Source organism: Colius striatus, chromosome W (genome assembly GCF_028858725.1).
Source record: "Colius striatus isolate bColStr4 chromosome W, bColStr4.1.hap1, whole genome shotgun sequence".
Lineage (NCBI taxonomy): Eukaryota > Metazoa > Chordata > Aves > Coliiformes > Coliidae > Colius > Colius striatus.
The window spans coordinates 32,232,668-32,245,810 of record NC_084789.1 but is presented as its reverse complement, the minus strand read 5'-3'; the positions used below and the strand labels follow the sequence as shown (position 1 = coordinate 32,245,810).

Sequence of the window (13,143 nt, the reverse complement as noted above, 5' to 3'; positions counted from 1 at the left end):
CTTCATTAGCTCTAGTCCACTTTCCTCGGGCATTTACAAGGTCTTCCTTGAATGGGTATCTTGCCCTTACACTTGAGAGGAGCCGTTTCCAGAGACTACAAATTGAGGTCTTTCCAATGCCTCTATCAATTCCCCGGTCCCTAGCAAGAGATCCTAGCTGTTGGGCTTCTCTGCCTTCCAATTGCTGACTGTCAGCCCCATTATCCCAACATCGGAGCAGACAGGCACCAATCCGCTCATCTGGCTGGCGACTCTAATCTTTTCGCATATCTCTAAGTTCTGTTGAGGTGAGGGATTGAGTAGTTTCCATTTCCTTTTCAATTTCTTTCACTCCTTCTCCTGATCTCCTTACCGAAGGACCAGTTTCTTCTAGCCTTTCCTCTTCCTCCTCTTCTGCCCTTACTAATCGATGATATGGACTTGACCTCCTTATCCACTGCTTCTTTTTCACTACTGGGGCAACCACTGTGGTTGTTGTTTGATTCCCTGACTCAGCCATGGTAGTCTCAGGTATAGTTTGAATTTCCACCTCGGCCATAGTTCTCTGAGAGGACTGGACTGCGACTAACTCAACCATGGTGGTCTCAGGTACCATTTGAGTTTCCACTTCAATCATAGTTCTCTGAGAGGACTGGAATGCAGCTCGGTAGGCAGAGGCCCCAGTATAGTGTCTAAACCTGATGGGCCTCATTAGGGTAGGTAAGACACTCTTCTATCAGGTGGCATGACAGTAAAGCAGGGTTTTTTATCAGTTCAGGTGTAAAATCCCAGGTTACAGGAGGTGATAACCATCCTAGGAATTTGCCCAAATTCATCCACATACCCTGCCACCCAGGGACTGGCCGCTTCAGGGGGCATTTTAACATGTTTCCATCGCAAATTTGTCCTCTTTGATACTCAGATGAGTCCAGATTCCACAAAATATGTCATATACCAACCATGTTAATTAGTAATATTAAAACTCTAATATAAGGGTGACTAAGGACCTGGGAAGTCTGTATAACAAAATTGTCTAGATCGTCCGAGCTGAGGGGAAAGAGATGCTTTGCCCCATGGCCTCCACAAGATAGCTCCCACAGCACAGTAAATCCATCAGTAACAGGATGAGACTTGCTATTATTATTTGGGCCATCATGTTCCCAGGCCCTTTCATCCTTTTCACAAAATCATATAGCCAGCTTAGCAAAGGTATTAAGGTTAAAGCACAGCACAGAGTCAATGTTAGTAGCATCGTGTTCCCAAACATTAGAAAGTGTAAGATAAGCTGCATAACAGCAAGGCTCCCTGACCAGCACAGGAACTTTGCACTCATTGACTTACTGTAATTGCAATGGAGTTAATGTAAAACTGCTATTATCTCGCCCCACGTTGGGCGCCAAAAGGGCTGTGGTAGTTTGAGCCTGGCTGGATGCCAGGTTCCCACCACACCGCTTTATCCCCCACCTCCTCAGCAAGCCAGGGAAGGGGAGGAAATAAGATGGGAGTCTTGTGGGTTGAGATAAAAGCAGTTTAATAAATAAGCAGCAAAGCCGCATGCGCGGGAAGCAAAGCAAAAGCAGATAAAACTGTTACTCTCTACTTCCCATCAGAAGCGATGTCCGGCCACCTCCCGAGAAGCAGGGCTTCAGTACGCGTAGTGGTTGCTTTTGGAAGGCCAGAAATGAATATCGTCTCCCCTTCCTGCTCTTCTCCCCCAGTTTATATTACTGAGCTGACGTCATATGTTATGGAATATCTCCTTGGTCAGCCTGGGTCAGCTGTCCTGGCCATAGTTCCTCCCAATATCATGCCCACCCACAGTTATTGGTGAAGGTGGGGGAAGGAATGCTGGAGGGACAGCCCTGATGCTGTGCAAGCGGTAGTCATAATATTGATATCAACAGTAACCATGGCACTGCAGGAGCTGCTGTGGAAAATCACTACCATCCCAGACGCACTACAGGGAGCTATCTCCAATCCCACTCACTTGTACTGCTCAGGTCCCATGGAAAAAAACCAGACTCGGTAGAGGTTATACCACTGCGAATGGGAGCTACAAGAAAGCAGGAAGGGAGACCCCACCTAAAGTAGTAAGTAGGTCCCCATGTAGTCTATCAGCCTGCAATGTGTCACATTTGCAGCTGCTTTCCTGTGGGAGCTATCCCCAATCCCACTCACTTGGACTGCTCAACTAACATTGAAAAAATATATGCTGTCGGTTAAGTTATATCACTGCGTATGGGAGCTACAGGAAAGAAGGAAGGCAGACCCCAATTACAGTTTTAAGTAGTCCCCATGTAGTCTATCAGCCAACACTGTGTCACATTTGCAGCTGCTTTCCTGTCAGAGCTATCTTCAATCCAACTCACTTTGACTACTCAGCTCCCATTGAAAAAATACATGCTGGCAGTAGAAGTTATATCACTGCCGATGGGAACTACTATAAAGCAGGAAGGTAGACCCCACCTAAAGTAGTAAGTAGGTCCCCATGTAGTCTATCAGCCAGCACTGTGTCACATTTGTAGCTTTTTCCTGTGGGAGCTATGTCCAATCCCACTCACTTGGACTGCTCAACTAACATTGAAAAAATATATGCTGTAGGTTAAGTAATATCGCTGCGTATGGGAGCTACAAGAAAACAGGAAAGCAGACCTCACCTACAGTAGTCAGTAGGTCCCCATGTAATCTATCAGCCAGCACTGTGTCACGTTTGCATCTGCTTTGCTGTAGGAGCTATCTCCAATAACACTCACTTGTACTTCTCAGGTCCCATTGAAAAAATATATGCTGTCGGTTAAGTTATAATACTGTGTATGGAAGTCACAAAAATGCTGTAAGGCAGACCCCACATACAGTAGTAAGTAGACCCCGATGTAGTCTATCAGCCAGCACTCTGTTATTTGCACCTGCTTTCCTGTGGGCAGTATCTCCAATAACACTCACTTGGACTGCTCATAGCCCATTGAAAAAAAGATATTGGCTGTCGGTTAAGTTCTACCACTGCGTATCGGAGCTACGAGAAAGCAGGAAGGCAGACCCCACATACAGTAGTAAGTAGACCCCCATGTAGTCTATCAGCCAACACTGTGTCACATTTGCAGCTGCTTTCCTGTGAGAGCTATCTCCGATCCCACTCACTTGGACTGCTCAACTCCCATTGAAAAAATACAGACTGTCAGTAGAAGTTATACCACTGCGTATGGGAGCTAGAAGAAAGCAGGAAGGCAGACCCCACCTACAGTAGTAAGTAGATCCCCATGTAGTCGATCAGCCAGCACTGTGTCACAGTTGCAGCTACTTTCCTGTGGGAGTTGTTTCCAATAACAATCACACTGCTCAGCTCCAATTGAAAAAATACATGATTTCCGTTAAGTTATACCACTGCGTATGGGAGCTACAAAAAAGCTGGAAGGCAGACCCCACCTACAGTAGTAAGTAGGTCCACATGTAGTCTGTCAGCCAGAACTGTGACACCTTTGAAGCTGCTTTCCTGTCAGAGCTATCTCCAATGCCACGCTCTTGGCGTCGTCAGCTCTCTTTAAAAATACATTCTGTCTGCAGAAGTTATACCACTACGTATGGGAGGTACAAGAAAACAGGAAGGCAGACTCCACCTACAGTAGTAAGTAGTTCCCCACGTACTCTATCATTCAGCACTGTGTCACATTTTCAGCATCTTTCCTGTGGGAGTGTCCTGGTTTGAGTCTAGAGTTGATTCCCGTGAGGAACCAGGAAAGGGCACAGTCTTCACAGCTGACCCAGGCTGGTCAGCAGGTATTCGATACCATCCTAACCGTCATGCCCAGGGTATAGGTGGGGGCTGGCCGGAATAAGCTCTTCCCTGGAATAAGCTTTTCCGGGGGGTGCGGACCCTCGGTCGCCGGTCCGGAGCGGTCTCTCACGTCGGGTCCCGGGTGGTGAGCAACTGTATCACTTAACAGTTTTCTTTGTAATATCCCCTTGTCTTTGTTATAGTTGTTACTCTTCAATTTTCCCCCGTAAACCGTTCTTATTTCAACTTACGCGGGCTCTACAAGAAAGCTGGAAGGCAGACCCCATCTACAGTACTAAGTAGGCCCTCATGTAGTCTCTCAGCCAGCACTGTGTCACATTTTCAACTGCTTTCCTGTGGGAGCTATCTCCAATCCCACTCACTTGGATTGCTCAGCTACCATTGAAAAAAACTATGCTGTCGGTTAAGTTATACCACTGCGTATGAGAGCTACAAGAAAGCAAGAGGGCAGACCCCAACTACAGTAGTAAGTAGGTCCCCATGTAGTGTATCCGCCAGCAAAGTGTAACATTTCCAGTGGCTTTCCTGTGGGAGCTATCTCCAAACCCAGTCACTTGGATTGCTCAATTCCCATTGAAAAAATATATGCTGTCGTTTAAGTTATAACACTGCGTATGGGAGCTACAAGAAAGCAGGAAGTCAGATCATACCTACAGTATTAAGTAGGCCCCCATGTAGTCTCTCAGTCAGCACTGTGTCATTTTTGAACCTGCTTTCCTGTGGGAGCTATCTCCAATTGCACGCTCTTGACCTCGTTAGCTCCTTTTAAAAGTACATTCTGTCAGTAGAAATTATAGCACTGCGTATGGGAAGTATAAGAAAGCAGGAAGGCAGACGCCATCTACAGTAGTAAGTAGGTCCCCATGTAGTCTACCAGCCCGCCCTGGTCACATTTGCACCTGCTTTCTTTTGGGAGCTATCTCCAATCCCACTCACTTGGACTGCTCATGTCCCATTGAAAATATATATGCTCTTGCTTAAATTATACCACTGTTTATGGGAGCTACAAGAAAGAAGGAAGGCAGACCCCACCTACAGTAGTAAGTAGGTCCTCATGTAGTCTATCAGCCAGCACTGTGTCACATTTGCACCTTCTTTCCTGTGGGAGCTATCTCCAATCCCAGTCACTTGGACTGCTCAACTCCCATTAAAAAAATATATGCTGTCGGTTAAGTTATACCACTGCGTATGGGAGCTACAAGAAAGCAGGAAGGCAGACCCCACTTACAGTAGTAAGTAGGTTCCCATTTATTCTATCAACCAGCACTGTTTGGCTTTTTCAGCTGCTTTCCTGTGAGCGCTATCTCCAATCCTACTCACTTGGACTGCTCAGTTCTCATTGAAAAAATACATGCTTTCTGATAAGTAATTGTACTGCGTATGGGAGCTACAAGAAAGCAGGAAGGCAGATCCCAACTACGGTGTTAAGTAGGTCCCCATGTAGTCTATCAACTAGCACTGTGTCACATTTGCACCTGCTTTCCTGTGGGAGCTATCTCTAATAACACTCACTTTTAGTGCTCAGATAGCATTGAAAAAATATATGTTGTCACTTAAGTTATAACACTGCGTATGGGAGCTACGAAAAAAGCTTGAAAGCAGACCCTCTCTACAGTAGTAAATAGGTCCCCATGTAGTCTATCAGCCAGCACTGTGTCACATTTTCACCTGCTTTCTTTTGGGAGCCTGCAGAGGCTGGTTCATCCCAAGGCCACGCTGGAGCACAACCTCTCTGTCAAGGCCAATTCGCTCTTCCTGGACCAGGAGAAGTGCCTGGGGCTGCGCAAGGCCTTCCCCAGCACCGTGCGGTTGCTCGGCTACGTGTAGTCTGGTCCCAGCGACCCTCACCGCATCTCCTGTTGGAGCTGTTCCCAGTTTGGCCCGAGCGCACTCCCACTTTTGCTTTGATCCTTTTTGTGGCGTAGTTAGATTCTGCTTCCTTCTGAAAGGCCTGAGTGGGAATTAAATGATCGTTTGGTGTGTTACATGGTCTTCCCGGGTTTTCTTTTGCCTTTGTTTTTTCTCTTTCTGCCGCTTCTCTTTCACGGTGGGACAGAGGGCAGCCGAAAGGAGGTTGTAGCCAGGTGGGGGTCGATCTCTTCTCTCCAGTAAGGAATGACAGGGCAAGTTGCATCAAGTTGCAGCAGGGGAGGTTTAGATCGGAGATGAGGAAGAATTGTCAGGGACATGGGGACACAGTAAGAGTTCACTGGGGTGGGTTTCACCCAGTATCTATTAGGAAGAAGCCCAGTGGTTTTGGGAGAGCCACTCTGGACACTTTGCATCACCACGGGCTTGCAGGAGGGCCTGTACGCTCATAGAATCGTAGAACTGTAGGGGTTGGAAGGGACCTCTCGAGACCATCCAGTCCAACCCCCCTGCCAAAACGCGTCCACCTAGATCAGGTCACAGGAACGCGTCCAGGCGGGTTTGGAAGTCCTCCCAGGGAAAGAGCCTCCACACCCTCCCTGGGCAGCCTGTGCCAGTGCTCCCTCACTTCAACTGTAACACAAGGTTTTTCTTGTGTTTAAATGGGATCGTTTGTGTTCCAGCTTCATCCCATTGCCCCTTGTCCTGTCACCAGGTACAACAGAAAAAAACTATGGACTATAGCACTTGGTTTTATTCCACCACTGCCCATAGAATTTGTCACCCTGGAGTCATAATTTTTGAAAGGTTCCTGTCTTGATGACTGAGCTGGGCTGTCTCCCAGAACACGTAAGTTAATTTGGAAATGGCCACCGCTGTTGGTACTTTGCAGAATTAATTGTTCCTTAGACTTTCATGGAAATCGGAAACAGCGTTGTTGGGAGCCTATGGGCAGAAGTCCCACCTGGCCGTGAATTCAGCTTCTCACCTGCTGTTTCAGTGCATCCTGAATTCTGCAGAGGCTGTTCACGCTGTCTGCGGACACCCAGGTACTGATCACCTGGGCAGCCAGAGTTGAACTAGCAGTTCTAAGAAAGATCTTGAGAGTTTGAAAGAAAGATGTTCAAAAGAAAGCCAAGTTGGCATGGAATTACCCGATTCCAGCAATTATTTACTGAAGCACAACTTCTCTGCGAGATCTAGGTACAGGGCACGTAACTCCCATTCTAGGACCAGCAACTTTCATAAATCGCCAACTCACAAAAATTTCTCTGCCCCTGATGCGCTTGCGGACTTTGATTTGTGAGATTTTTGAGATATCCTGAATTAGTTGCTGGGACTTATCTTTATTCATTATACAAAACCACTGGACTGGAACCTACTCAGAATTCTCCACCTGTCTGTAGGCAGTGTAAAAGTCTATTTTGATGGCCTTGTTCATCGTGGTGAGAAATTCCAGTGCCCAATGCAGTCTAATTGCTCCCTCACAGAGAGAGCAACTCCATCTCCTTGAGAAGGGGAGGGTGAGGAGAGGCAGGGAGCAGGTTGCCCATTCCTGCATCCAGCCGCCCTCTCGGCTGCCGGGACTGGCCCACACAGAATGAGGTCACAGAGCCCCCTGCGCCCCTGGCAACGCTCCCTGGGCCTGTGTCCCCGTGTCCCTGACAGGGCCACATTGGCCGTGGGGCCACTGAGCCGACAGCACACGGTGAGCAGCAGCTCCCGGGCACCGCCAGCCCCCCGGGCTGAGCCAGGCTGGGAGCAGCAGGGACGGGACGGGTTCGGGGAAGGACACGTCCCTGCAACACGGCAGCTGCCTGCAACTGCCGCAGGGACTTTCTGTGCCAGGGGCTGACACCTGTACCCACACAAGAGCTTCATGCCCAGCTCAGCAGACCCTCCTGGCCGTTTGCCCTCAGCTGGGGTGTGTTGGGTACATTTGGTGGCCCTCTGCTCAGAAGGGGCTGAGAACCTCCACTTGGAAAGAGAAGGAGCCCCCAGAGTGCCATAGGCAGCTCTCAGGAGCTCAATCTTCCTGTGTGGTCTTTCCTCCCAGGGTTATTGCAAGGCTGCTGTTTACAAGACGCTCTGACAAGGCTGTGGGATCTCTCCCTTCCAAGCATGTTCCCTTGGCGTCAGGTGAGCCACAGACCGGTTTTCTTCCTTTGAGATCAAGAGATGGCTGTTCTGGGGGAGGAGGGGGTGGGTTGGTCACCTGTGGGCCCCGTCCTGCAAAGCTCAGCTCCCCTGCAGAGTCCTCAGCCCAGCATTTCATGCTGTGAAGACAGAGAGGATGAGGATGGAGTCCCTGGCCCACAGCTGGTGCTGAGCTGGGAGCGGCTGTGTCTTCACAGCCCTCGGGGCTGGCAATGGAGCTTTTCAAGTGAAAATGATCCCTGGAGGCCTCTGAGGTCAGCAGATACGTCAGCCAAAAGAAAGAGATGGGCAGTGGAGGAAGGGCAAGTGCACTTGCCCTGGACTGACAGATTGAAGGAAGATGAAGGCCCGGTGTCAGTCCTTCTCCTCAGCAGCCGTGGTTTGCTCCTCTGACCTGGTGCTGGATCCCAGCCCCACAGTCCAACCCTGACTTAGGCAAACGCTTGGGGAGGGATTTGTTTTCAAGGGCTTTAGCACAGGCCACGTGTGGGTGCCGTGTGCGTCGCCGTTTGTGCTCTCAGCTCTTGCTGTCAGGCAAGTGCAGGAGCTGACTGAGGGAAGTTGTCTTCTCCCGTCTCCTCTGTGCAGGACACGTCCCGGAAGAGAATGGACCTGCTTGGCTCTCCCTTAACCGCCACATCCGCTCACCCCAAGTCAACTCCTGCCCGCTTTCTGCCTGCCATCAGCCCCATGGCTTCGAGCTACAAGAACCGTGCTCCTCGCTACGCCGTGCTGCAGAGCTACGGCCTCCCCTGGATGCCCAGAGCCTACTATAAGGCCGCTGCCACCCACCCCACTCTGGCTCCCTTGTGTGGCACCTGCCAGGGCTTGAGCCCCAGCGAGATGCTGCCTTCTGTGTCAAACAGAACGGCGCTTTTCACCCGCTACAGCCCCGACGACTGGTACCGCTCCAACCAGAGCAACTACCACGAGGCGGAGACGTCCCGGCGCAAGGCGGAGCTGCTGACGGCTGATACCTCCCGCCTGGTGCAGGACAAATACCAACAGACCAGCAAGAGCCAGGCAGACAACACAAAGAAGCTGGGGCAGCAAGTCAACGACATTGAGTTTTGGAAGGCGGAGCTCTGCCATGAGCTGGCAGAGATCATCAAGGAGAGCGATGCCCTGAGAGAGATGAAGGCACGGCTGGAGAGAGCTCTGGCCGAGACAGAGGCCCCTCTCCAGGTGAGCACCCTGTGCGTGGGCCGCAAGCTGTAGTCCACTGCTGCCGCTGCACCAGGGACACGTGTGCTCTCTCCTGGGGCTTTCATGCTGCCGCTGCATGAAACGAGCTCTGCCGCCCATTAGTCGTGGCCTAAACCGGCTGCCCAGGGCGCTGCTTGCCCTTGTCCTCGTCTCTGTGTCCACCTCCCCTTTCTTGTCTGTCCTGTCCTGAGCCGGGCAGCATCCCTGCGGGAAGCCCTGCAGCTGGCACCAACGGCCTCTCCCCAACAGGTTGCTTGGGAGTGCCTCCTGCAGCGGGAGAAGAGGATGGGCATCGACCTTGTCCATGATGAGGTGGAGAAAGAGCTTTTAACAGTAAGTCTGGACGCAGATCCCACCTTCCAGTTGAGGTCAGCAGAGCTGTCAGCCGTGACGCTGGAGCATGGCCTCTGATGGCTTGTGCTTTGTCTCTCTCTGCCCAGGAAGTGGATGGCATCAGGGCCTGCCAGGAGAGGATACGGCTATTCCTGGAGAAGGCAAAAGCCCAGCTCATGTAAGGAGGAGCCCCGTATCTCCCTGGGGAGTGGGCAGTGATGTTGGTGGGAGCACAGAGCTGCCCGGGAGGGATGGAGGGGGGGGTGGGAGGAAGGGAGAAAGGGAGCTGCGTGGCCATGGGAAGGGGAGGAGACCGTCCCACCCACATGTGGCCACCACGGCTGTGGGCGGCCCAACACGACCAACTGGGCGGCCCAGCACGAGCTGGAGAAGGACCTGGCCAACAAGCAGGCAGCCCGCCGCATCAACGACAAGTGCCACCAGCTGAGGAACTGCTCCGACGGCATCAGCTACTACAACGGGGTGCAGCGGGTGGATGCCACTTGAGTGCGCGCCTCGCAGCGCTGGCACCCGGCCGTCCCGGGATGCTCGGTGCCGCTCCCTTTCCCCGAAAGGAAAGGCCACCAGGGAAGACTGTGTCTATGCAGGACCTGGCCCTCCCAGCACGGGCTGACCGCGGGCCTCTCCTTTCCCCCCACCAGCATCTCCGTGCCCAAGTCGTGGGCCAAGTTCAGCGACGACAACATCCTCCAGTCGCAGAGAGAGCGGGTGGCCTCCACCCAGCTGCGGGACTCCATTGAGAACCTCATGGAGGTGACAGCCACCGAGATGCGGTGCCAGTTCAACAGGGTGAACGTGGCCCTCACCAACCGCATCGCCGAGATGCCAAGAATAAGCTTCGGGCCCACCTGGCCAAGGTAGTCCAACCCCTCCCTGTGTGTGTGACGCCCTCACCTCCCTGGGACACCGACCACCCTCCACGCAGACCTGGCCCGGGAAGAGGCAAATCCCACTCACTTGGACTGCTCATGTCCATTGAAAATATATATGCTGTCGCTTAAGTTATACCACTGCATATGGGAGCAACAAAAAACCAGGAAGGCAGACCCCATCCAAAAGTAGTAAGTAGGTCCAATGTAGTCTATCAGCCAGCACTGTGTTACATTTGCAGCTGCTTTCATGTGGGACCTATCTGCAATTCCAGTCACTTGAACTTCTCAACGACCATTGAAAAAATACAGACTGTCAGTAGAAGTTATAACAGTGCGTATGGGAGCTCCAAGAAAGCAGGAAGGCAGACCCCACCTACAGTAGCAAGCAGGTCCCCATGTAGTCTATCAGTATGCGCTGTTCCACATTTGCAGCTTCTTTCCTGTGGGAGCTATCTCCAATCCCACTCACATGTACTGCTCAAATCCTATTGAAGAAATACATGCTTTCCGTTAAGATATAGCACTCCGTATGGGAGCTACAAGAAAGCAGGAAGGCAGACCCCAACTACATTGTTAAGTAGGTCCTCATTTAGTCTGTCAGCCAGCACTGTGTCACATTTGTACCTGCCTTCTTTTGGGAGCTGTCTCCAATCCCACTCACTTGAACTGCTCAGCTCCCATTGAAAAAATACATGCTTTCCGTTAAGATATAGCACTCCGTATGGGAGCTACAAGAAAGCAGGAAGGCAGACCCCAACTACAGTAGTAAGTAGGTCCTCATGTAGTCTATCAGCCAGCATTGTGTCACATTTTCAGATGCTTTCCTGTGGGAGCTATCTCCAATCCCACTCACTTGGACTGCTTAGGTTTTTCAGGCTTTGAGCCTGGTTTCAGGCTTTCAGTCTGGGTTTTTCAGAATTTGAGTCTGGTTCATTTTTCAGGCTTCGAGCCTGGTTTTCACACTTTAAGTCTGATTTTTTCAGGCCAAGAGCCAAAAAACTTCGCGGCACAGCTGCTTTCCTGTGAAAGCTGTCTCCAATCCCACTCACTTGGACTGCTCAACTCCCACTGAAAAAATGCAGACTGTGGGTAGAAGTTATAACACTTCATATGGGAGGTACAAGAAACCAGGAAGGCAGACCCCACCTGCAGTGGTAAGTAGGTCCCCATGTAGTCTATCAGCCAGCACTGTGTCACATTTGCAGTTTCTTTCCTTTGGGAGTGTGGTAGTTTGAGCCTGGCTGGATGCCAGGTGCCCACCACACCGCTTTATCCCCCACCTCCTCAGCAAGCCAGGGAAGGGGAGGAAATAAGATGGGAGTCTTGTGGGTTGAGATAAAAGTAGTTTAATAAAGAAGCAGCAACGCCGCGCGCGCAGGAAGCAAAGCAAAAGCAGATAAAGCTGTTACTCTCTACTTCCCATCAGAAGCGATGTCCGGCCACCTCCCGAGAAGCAGGGCTTCAGTACGCGTAGCGGTACTGCAAGGCCAGAAATTAATATCGCCTCCCCTTCCTGCACCTCTCCCCCAGTTTATATTACTGAGCTGATGTCATATGGTATGGAATATCTCCTTGGTCAGCCTGGGTCAGCTGTCCTGGCCATAGTCCCTCCCAAGATCATGCCCATCCACAGCTATTGGTGAAGGTGGGGGAAGGAATGCTGGAGGGACAACCCTGATGCTGTGCGAGCGGTAGTCATAATATTGATATCAACAGTAACCATGGCACTGCAGGAGCTGCTGTGGAAAATCACTACCATCCCAGACGCACTACAGGGAGCTATCTCCAATCCCACTCTCGTGGACTGCTCAACTCCCATTGAAAAAATACATGCTGACGGTAGAAGTTATACCACTGCGTATGGGAGGTACAAGAAAGCAGGAAGGAAGACCCGACCTACAGTAGTAAGTAGGTCCCAATGTAGTCTATCAGCCAGCACTGTGTCACATTTGCAGCTGCTTTCCTGTGGGAGCTATCTCCAATCCCAGTCACTTGGACTGCTCAGGTCCCATTGAAAATATATATGCTGTCGGTTAAGTTATACCACTGCATATGGGATCTACAAGAAAGCTGGAAGGCAAACCCCACCTAAAGTATTAAGTAGGCCCCCATGTAGTCTATCAGCCAGCACTGTTTCACATTTCCAGTTGCTTTCTTATGGGCGCTATCTCCAATTCCAGTCACTTGAACTGCTCAACTCCCATTGAAAAAATATATGCTGTCGGTAGAAGTTATACGACTGCATATGGGCGGTACAAGAAAACTGGAAGACAGACCCCACCTACAATAGTAAGTAGGTCCCCATGTAGTCTATCAGCCAGCACTGTGTCACATTTGCACCTGCTTTCCTGTGGTAGCTATCTCCAATCGTACTAACTTAGATTGATCATCTCCCATTGAAAAAATACATACTGGGGTTGGACTTATAGCACTGCCTATGGGAGCTAAAAGAAAGCACGAAGGCAGACCCCACCTACAGTAGTAAGTAGATCCCCATGTAGTCTATCAGCCAGCACTGTGTCACATTTCCAGCTGCTTTCCTATGGGCGCTATCTCCAATTCCACTCGCTTCGACTGCTCAACTCCCATTAAAGAAATACAGACTACCGGTAGAAATTATACCACTTCGTATAGGAAGTAAAGTAAAACAGGAAGGCAGACAAAAACTACAGTGTTAAGTAGGTTCCCATGCAGTCTATAAGCCAACACTGTGTCACATTTGCAGCTGCTTTCCTGTGGGAGTTATCTCCAATGCCAGACACTTGGACTGCTAAACTCCCATTGAAAAAATATATGCTGTCGGTAGAAGTTATACCACTGCATATGGGAGCTACAAGTAATCAGGAAGGCAGATCACACCTACAGTAGTAAGTAGGTCCCCATGTAGTCTATCAGCCAGCACTGTGTCACATT

At 50.5% G+C, this 13,143-nt stretch overlaps 1 pseudogene; it reads left to right on the top strand.

The window, feature by feature from the left end:
- The first annotated feature begins 8,404 nt into the window (after nucleotides 1–8,404).
- Nucleotides 8,405–11,198, top strand: LOC133628416 (tektin-3-like; annotated as a pseudogene).
- The last annotated feature ends 1,945 nt before the right edge of the window (nucleotides 11,199–13,143 follow it).